Below are 10,000 nucleotides of genomic sequence, written 5' to 3' on the forward strand. Positions count from 1 at the left end.
TTCCCCTCTCCTTCTCCCTTAATTCCTCCTCTCTCCCCTTCCCTCCTCCTATTCATTCCCCCCTCTCCTTCTGCCCCTCATTCTCCCTCTCTCCCCCTTCCCTCCTCCTATCCTATTCTCCTCATTCGTTCCCCTCTCCTTCTTCTCTCTCCCTTTCCTCTCCTCCTATCCTATCCACCTCTCCCTCCTTCTTTTACCCTTCCCACACTCCCCCTCCAACACCTCCCCCTCCAAGCACTTCCCCCTCATAACCTCCCTTCAACACCTTCCCCCTCCAAAACCTCCCCTTCCAACACCTCCTCCTCGAACACCCCCCGACCCTCCTCTCAACACCTCCCCCTCGACAACCCTCCTCCAATACCTCCCTCCCTCCAACACCTCCCCCTTCCAACACCCCTCCCTCCAACACCTCCTCTCCAAGACCTCCCTCCAACACCTTCCCCTCCAACACCTCCCCTCTCTCAACACCCTCCTCCAACACCTCCCCCTCCAACACCTCCCCCCTCAAAACCTCCCCCTCCAACACCTCCCCTCGACGACCCCTCCTCCAATACCTCCCCCTCCAACACCTCCCCTTCAACACCTCCCCCCTCGACAACACCTCCTCACTCAAAACCTCCCCCTCCAACACCTCCCCTTCCAACACCCACTCCCCCTCCCAACACCTCCCCTCTCCAACACCTTCCCCTCCAAAACCTCCCCCTCCAAAACCTCCCCTCCAACACCTCCCCCTCAACGACCCTCGCACTCAATACCTCCCCCTCCAACAACCTCCTCCAACACCTCCCTCCTCAACACCTCTCCCTCCAAAACCTCCCCCTCCAACACCTCCCCCTCGACAACCACTCCTCAGCAATACACCTCCCCCTCCAACACCTCCCCCATCCAACCACCTCCCCCTCCAACACCTCCCCCTCCCAACCTCCCCCTCCAACAACCTCACCCTCCAACCTCCCCCTCGACGACCCTCCTCAATACCTCCCCTCCAACACCTCCCCCCTCAACACCTCCCCCTCCAACACCTCCCCCTCCAAAACCTCCCCCTCCAACACCTCCCCCTCAAACGACCCTCCTCCAATACACTCCCCCTCCAACACCTCCCCCCTCCAACACCTCCTCCAACACTTCCCTCAACAACCCCTCCTCCAACACCTCACCCTCCAAAACCTCCTCCTCCAAAACCTCCCCCTCCAACACCTCCCCCTCCAAAACCTCCCCCTCGACGAGCTCTCCTCCAACACCTCCCCCTCCAACCCTCCCCCTCCAACACCTCCCCTCCGACGACCCTCCTCCAATACCTCCCCCCTCCAACACCTCCCCCCTCCAACACCCCCCACCCCACGACCCTCCACCCATGCCCTCCTAAGCATCCTAAAGGCACTCTGCTCCTTGACTCCTTTTTTTCGGGCGTCTTGAGGACCGCGACCTCTTTGCTTCACTCGTCAAGGAATCTCCTCTCTAGGCACTTTTTTTTTCGTTCTTCTTCTTCTTCTTCTTCTTCTTTCGTTTTTTTCTTGTTTCGTTTTTTTTTCGTTTTTTTTTTTTTTTTTTTCTTGTGTGATTTCGCCCGAATGTGTGTGTGTGTGGGTCAAGGTCGCGTTATTAAGATCTTTGGGACATACCTGGTCGGTGACATACACGCACGCACATTCTTGCTCTGTGTGTGCGTGTGTGTGTGTGTCTCTTTCTCTCTCTCTCTCTTTCTTTCTCTGTCTGTCTGTCTCTTTCTTTCTTTTTCTTTCTTTCTCTCTTTCCTTTTTTCTTTCTCTCCTTCTCTCTCTCTCTCTCTCTCTCTCTCTCTCTCTTTCTCTCCCTCTCTCTATCTCTTTCTCTCTCTCTCTCTCTCTCTCTCTCTCTCTCTCGTTTCTCTTTCTCTCGCTCTCGCTCTCGCTCTTGCTCTCGCTCTCTCTCTCCCTCTCTGTCTGTCTGTCTCCCCCCTCTCTCTCTCTCTTTCTTTCTCTCTCTCTCTCTCTCTCTCTCTCTCTCTCTCTCTCTCTCTCTCTCTCTCTCTCTCTCTCTCTCTCTCTCTCTCTCTCTCTCTCTCTCTTAATCAATCAGTCAGTCAGTCTATCCATCTATCTGTTTATCTATCAGTCTGTCTCTCTCTCTCTTTGTTTCTTTCTTTTTCTCCCCCATTCTGTCCTCTCCTCTCTCTCTCTCCCCATCCCTATCCCTCTCCCTCCCTCTCACTCTCTCTCTCTCTCTATCTATCTATCTGTCTATCTATCTATTTATCTATCTATCTCTTCTTGTTGTTCATACTATGGTTAATACTATTCTTATTACTATCATTATTTCATTACTATAACTTTTTTCATTACCATTATTACTTTTATCATCATTATCATTATCGTCATTATTATTATTATTATTTCTTTATTATCATTATCATTATTCGTAATATTATTTTTACCATTATTATTATTATCACTGTTACCATTATTGATGATATTATTGTTGCTATCATTATTAGAATTACTATTACTATTATTATCAGTTTTGTTATTATTAACAATACTATTATTATCATTATTATTGTTGTTGTTATCATCATTTCTATTATTATTATCATTATCAGTGGTAGTAGTAGCAGATAATTATGTCATTATCATTATTATTATTAACACCATTATCATTATCATTATCAGCAATAGTGGCAGTAACAGTATCATTATCATCATTGTCATTATTATCATTGTTATTATTAATATCATTATCATCATGATAATCAGTAATAGTAGTAGTAGTATCATTAATATCATTATCATTATATCTACTTTTCTTATTGATACTATTACTACTATTATTAACACTCTTATTGATGATAATAACAATGATGATAATAATTATGATAGCAATAATGATAACATTATTATTATCATCATCATCAAAATTATTTCTACTGATTGATAATGTCACTATTATTATCATTTTTATTATGATTGTTATTATTAACAACAATAATAATGATGGCAATAACAATAACAGTGATAAAATTGAAAATAAAAAATTATAGTAAAGATAATTGCAATGACAATATAAAACAGTCTGATATATTATAACTCTCGTTTTTTTTCTTTCTTTCTTTTTTTTTTTTTTCTTCTTCTTCTTCTTCTTCTTCTTCTTCTGATTTGAAGTCTGTTAAGGTCACACTAGCACTTTTTCCGTCAATATTTTTTTTACAGTTTTATTCTACATAAATACAAACATTCTCGAATATAGCTCCTGATCTGACTATGCTTGGCTGAAAGAGTTGACGGAAAGGTTTTCAGACGGAAACGATCATTATCGCCTGACTGGAAAATCGACAATTCGCTAATAGGGAAAAAATCAGAAAATTGTCAAAAATATGACGGAAAAAGTGTGCTAGTGTGACAGCACCTCTAGTCTTGATGCCACATGTCAAAGTCATACAACATAAGTCTGGGGAGCTTAGGTCATTTCATATTGATGAAGAAATGGGTGAAAATTGCTATCATAAACTTTAAACAATTAAAATTTAAATAAAGATATTCTATGATCTTATTCAATGTGACTGCGAAGATGACGTCGCTTCATTTTGATGTAAAAAGGAATTGATAACTGACAATGTTAATACTATAGAAACACACACACATACATGAAGACTTCATATTACTGATATGTTTGTGTTTCATTCGTTTCTTTGCTCATGATACTTATTCTGTATCATGATATAAAAGAATATATTATTATTATTATTATCATTATTATTATTATTATCATTATTATTATTATTATTATTATTATTATTATTATTATTATATTATTACCATTATATTATCAGTATCATTATTATCATTATCATTATTTTCATTATTATTATTATCATTATCATTATTAGCATCAATAATAATGATATATTCTCATTCATGATACTTACTGTATACTTATTTTTCAAGTGTGAAGTCTGGCTGTGACTGAGTACATGAAGTCGATATATATGGCGCTAGGATATATTTCGCCTGAAGTCATATTCCGCGTGACTGTGGAGTTGAATTCGCTTCATTTTGCTGCAAAAATGGGGTATGACAATACAACATACCGGTAAATATCAAAGCCATTACGTACCCACTCATACACGTATAGAGGCTCCATATTATTCTATCCCTGTCATTATAATTATCTTTATCATTATTATGATTATCGTTATTATTAGCCATCTTAGAAGCATCGTCAGTTTATATACATTTATTACTTGTATGACTATCCGAGAGTGAGAGTGGAGAGTGTGAGAGAGAGACGGAGAGAGAGAGAGAGAGAGAGAGAGAGAGAGAGAGAGAGAGAGAGAGAGAGAGAGAGAGAGAGAGAGAGAGAGAGAGAGAGAGAGGGGGGGGGGAGAGAGAGAGAGAGAGAGAGAGAGAGAGAGAGAGAGAGAGAATGAAAGGAGGGAGAAGTAAGGAAACAGGAGATGACAGCGAGGATGAGGTGAAAGGGGGAATAAAGACGGGGGAGGACGGAAAGAGTGAAAAATGGAGATGGAAAACGGGGAAAGAAGCTTAGATGTTCAGAGGAGAAAAAGGGGGGATAGGGAGGGAAGAAGAGGACTAAGAGAGCGAAGGAAGAAGGGGAGGTTGAAGAGGAAATGGAAAGGGAAAAGTGAATGAGAAGAATATTGAAAGGGGATGGTAGAGCAGAGAGAGAGGGAGAGGAAGAGGGAGAGAGGAGGCGAGAGGTAAACGAGGGAAAGAAGAGGAGAGAAGTGCCTCTTGTTTTTCTTTTCTTTTCTTTTTTTTTTTTTTGTCCCTTGGAATTTCCCCGAAACCTGCCAGTAGTAATAGTAATGATAATGATGATAGTAATAATAAAGGTAATAACAATAATCATCATAATTTTCATTGCAAATATCAAGGGGGAATGTTGCTATGTTACATTCCCTATCATTATGATAACTTTTATCTTTTAGTATCCTTTTCATTAATATCATTGTTATCCTTATACTGTTGCTATTATTTCAGCTGTTTTGCTAATGCTATGATAACCATTACCAGTATTACCATTAGCGTGCTTACTCTTACTACCATGATGTTAATAACAATCAGACTAACACATAATGTGCTTCTTCTAAAAAAAAATGTTACTTGTGTTTGTGTTACTGGTATGATTATTATTTATCATTGGTATTACTGTTATTTGTATCATTAATATGTCTATTATCATTATCAGCATTGTTATTACTATTGGTATAATTTTGATTGCTATTATTTTTTTATCTTTATCATTATTATCATTATTTTCATCGTTACTATTAGTGGAATGAATATCATCATTCTTCCATTACTGTTCTACTATTATCCTATCATTCTTATCGCTGTTATCTTTAAAGCTATTTTCCTCATCATCATCATCATTGGTATTCTCGCCGCCGCTGCAACAGACGTCAACGGCAACCAGTGATATTAGTCCCGGTATCAACAAACACAGACCCTAACACCAACACCAGCCTTTCCTTTAATAGCTAGACACCGAAGCGAGCAAAATACCAACATTATCCCAGCAAAATACCAACATTATCCCCGTGAAATACCAACATTATCCCAATAAAAGACGGAGCAAATATGCGCAGAACAGACGGAGCCGCAATCGCATAAACACATCCATTTTTTCCTTTTGGCAGTAACCCGGACACAGAAACCTCCTCTCGGGCTTGTAATAATACCATTCTGGCTACCACGCACGCCCCGCTGCTGGTACAAGACACCCTCTCCCCGCAGCTACCATACCATGATGGTAATGCGAGTAATTTATGACAGAAACAAGGAAATTCTCCCTGACAAAGTAGGTGCCACCAACCTCCTTGTCCTCCAGCCTCGTCGAAAATACCGGTCGCGGCTGGTTAGTGCCTCATTAAAGCTTTTTATGAGTTTCAGGAGTAAGGTTTTGTCAACATTAAACTTAAAGCGTTTTAAGTCCGGCGAAATTGAGGCAAAGGGCCACGCAACCGTTTAGTCATTACGAGCTCATAAGCTTAACAAATGAGCTTGGGTGCAGGACGCTTCGCTGGGGAATCTGGCTCGACTCTGCTGTGTGGCGTCGAGGGCGTGGAAGGCCGCCCGCGTCTCGCTGGGAGTGGGTGGCGGTGGCATGGACGACGATAGCGCTAACGACGGTGGTAATGATGATATAATGATAGTAAGACCGGTGATAGTATTAATGATAATGATGGCGCTAACGATAGTGGTAATGATGTAATAATGATAATGATGGCGCTAACGACGGTGGTAATGATGAAATAGCAATGATAGTAAGACAGGTGATAATAATAATGATAATGATGGCGCTAACGACAGTGATAATGATGAAATAGCAATGATAGTAAGACAGGTGATAATAATAAAGAAATTGATAGTGCTAACGACGGTGGTAATGATGTAATAATGATAGTAAGACTGATGATAGTAATAATGATAATGATGGCGCTAACGATAGTGGCAATGATGAAATAGCAATGATAGTAAGACTGGTGATAGTAATAATGATAATGATGGCGCTAACGACGGTGATAATGATGAAATAATGATAGCAAGGCTGATGATAGTAATAATGATAATGATAGTGCTAACGACGGTGGTAATGATGAAGCAACAATGATAGTAAGACTGGTGATAGTAATAATGATAATGATGTCAACAACATTGATGATGATTGCAATAACAATGATTATAATAGTAATGATGATATCAAGATAATACTATGTTATTCCTACTAAAAGTAATAGTCGTGATAATAAGGATAATAATAATAAACAATAATGATAATGATAATAATAATGATAATAATAATAATAATAATAATAATAATGGTAATATTTATAACTATAATAATTATGATAATAATAATAATAATAATAATAATAATAATAATAATGATGATGATAATAATAATAATGATAATACGAAAGATAGTAAAACGTAGAACATAAACTCATGAACAGCCAGAGAAATTCGTCCACTGCCAAATTGAGTTTCAAGTTAAAATGACAAATCACCCCCGTTTCCTCGCCTTCCCTACTAATGAATGCAAAACACCTCATTTTGCTCACCTTAGCCCTAAAAAAAAAAATCCGAAAAAAAACAAAACATAATAAAAAAAAATCAGAAAAAAACAGTTCAAAAAATCAGAAAAAATAAAGATAAACCCCACCATTAAAAAAAACACGGCAAAACTAACACCTCTGTACGTCCTTTTGCATATCATTACCGTGTCCCTCTTCCCGTCAGCAGTCAGTCCGTACTAAATGATGTAATGTAGCTTATGTTTCTCACGATGAGCCCGGAGCGAAGGGAGGACGACACATCCTATAACCTCCGTCAAACCTCATTAAGAAGCCGAGCGGGATGCCGGAGAAACCTCAAAAGGAGAGCAGGAGGTGAAAAAGCATAGAAGGCGCAGAGTGGGTTGAGGGGGGGGGGAGGTTAGGTCTTGACTGTGCATTTCTTATTCTTTCCCGGAGGTTTTGCTTGCTTGTTTTTCTCTTCTTTTTTCTTTTTCTCTTTTCTTCCTTTTTGTTTTCTTTTCTTTCAATTTTTTATATCTTTTGCCATCTTTTTATTCTTCTTCACCCTTTTCATGTCATGTTCAAAATCATCACCATTCTTTGTCTTTTTCTTCAACATCATCTGCTTTTCTTCATCATCATCATTTTTTTCTTCTACGGGAAAACCCATTTCTTCCTCTTCATCTCTATTATCCCCTCTTTCCTTTCTTTATTGTTTTCTACCCTCTCTTGATGCTCCACATAAGTTTCTTTACTATTTTCTTATTCTTCTTTTTTATCTACTTCTCCCTCTTCTTATTTTGTCTCTTATTCTCCTCCTTCATCTGCTTCTCCATCTTATTCTTATTTTCAGTCTCTCTTCCGCTTTCCTCTTTTTCGCCATCATCATCATCCTCTTCTTCTTCTTCACTTTCTTCTTAATCTTCTTTTTATTTTCATCTTCACTTCTTTTATTGCTGTTTTTCTCTCTTGATTTTCTCCCTCATTTCTCTCTCTCTTCCTTTTTCTTCCTCCCACCTCTCTCTCTCTTCTCTCTCTCTCTCTCTCTCTCTCTCTCTCTCTCTCTCTACTCTCTCTCTCTCTCTCTCTCTCTCATCTCTCTCTCTCTCTCTCTCTCTCTCTTCTCTCTCTCTCTCTCTCTCTCTCTCTCACTCTCTCTCTCTCTCTCTAACACTCTGTCAATTATTCTCTTCTCTCTTTTTCTCCCTCTCTATTAATCTGTCTATTATCCTTTGTACCAGTCTATCTATCACCATTAGTTTTCCTAACCATATTTATTGCTCAGTGCCCTCCTTTTCCTTTTCTTCCATTTCCTTATTTTATCATGCATTAATTCATTGGAACATAAAGCAAGGGAAAGAAAAGAAATAATGAAATGAAAAGAAAAGAAATAATGATGTATGACAATAGAGACATCAGTACTTTAAAAAATATGAAAAGAAAATTGAAACAAAATGAAAAGAAAGAAGAAAAGGAGAAGAACATAATTATAAACCATAAGAAGAAGAAGAAAAAAAAGAAACACCAAAGACAATAATTACAGAACAGAAAAAAATGAGAAAGAAAATAGAGAAAATTAACGTCTCATAAATACAAAAGCGATTAGTGGAAGGAAAGAACTGAAAGAGAAAGAAAGAGAAAAAAAATAAGATAATTGACATCACGAAAGAAAACGACAACAGACGGAGAGGGGGAGGGGTAAGGGGGGGGGGAGGTAGAGAAGGGCAAGGAAAGGGTAAAGGATAATAAGGGAGGGAAAGGGGAAAGAGGAGGAAATGAAGGAGAAGGAGAGGGTGAAGGGAGAAGGAGGAGAGGAAAAGGGGGGAAAGAGAACAAGGAAAGGATGAAGAGGACAGGAGAGGGAGAGAGGGAAAAGGAGGAAAAGGAAATGGAAGAGGAGGGGGAGGAGAGGAGTAGGAGAAAAAAGGTTACGAAGGTAGAGGAGGGAGAGGGGGGGAAGGGTTGAAGTAGGAGGGATAAGGGAGAGGAGAGGGGGAAAATGGCGAGGGGGGAAGAGAAACAGGGGAAGGAAGAAGGGGGAAAGGGTTAAGAGAGGAGGAGAGGGAAAGAGGATAGAGGAGGGAGAAGGGAGAAAGGGATGAAGGAAGAGAAGGTAAAGGAGGAGAAGAAAAGAGAGTAGGGGAGGAGGAAAGAGAAGTAAAGAAGAAGAAAAGAATAGAGGGAATTATGGTAGGGGAAGGGGGAGAGGGTTAATGAAGGAAAGAGTAAGGGGAGACTCGGAGAAAGATAGAATTAAAGGGAATGGGGAAGAAAAAGAAGAAAGAGTTGTAGGAGGATAAAGAAAGAATAAAGAGAGATGGTGAAGTAGATAGAGAAGAAGGAAAAGGTGAATAAGAATAAAGGAAGGGAGATGGTGAAGTAGATAGAGAAGAAGGAAAAGGTGAATAAGAATAAAGGAGAGAAGATGGTGAAGGAGAAGAGTTGGAGGACTGAAGGGCGATGAGGGAGGGGGGAAGGGGGTGGAGGAGGAGAAGGAAAGGGTGAAGGGGCGTGGGGGAGGGACAGGGGGGGAGGGGAGAAGACATGTAACATTCGTGTTTTTTGACGTCATAACAAAGACGTCACGAAATGTTATTGACGTAGATTTCTTGTGAGGTTCAGCTAATCTACTTCAGTTCCAAATAAGTTTCAACCCATCAAGTAGACCTTCAAAAGTCAACAATATCCCGATCTTCACAGCCAGTGAACTTCATCACAACTTCATCACAACTTCATCTCAATTTCATCACAATTTCATCACAACTTCATCACTTCATCACAACTTCATCTCAACTTCATCACAACTTCATCTCAACTTCATCTCAACTTCATCACAATTTCATCTCAATTTCATCACAACTTCATCTCAATTTCGTCACAATTTCATCACAATTTCATCACAACTTCATCTCAACTTCATCACAACTTCATCTCAACTTCATCTCAATTTCATCACAGTTTCATCACTTCATCACAACTTCATCT

Source organism: Penaeus vannamei, chromosome 43 (genome assembly GCF_042767895.1).
Source record: "Penaeus vannamei isolate JL-2024 chromosome 43, ASM4276789v1, whole genome shotgun sequence".
NCBI classification, from domain to species: domain Eukaryota; kingdom Metazoa; phylum Arthropoda; class Malacostraca; order Decapoda; family Penaeidae; genus Penaeus; species Penaeus vannamei.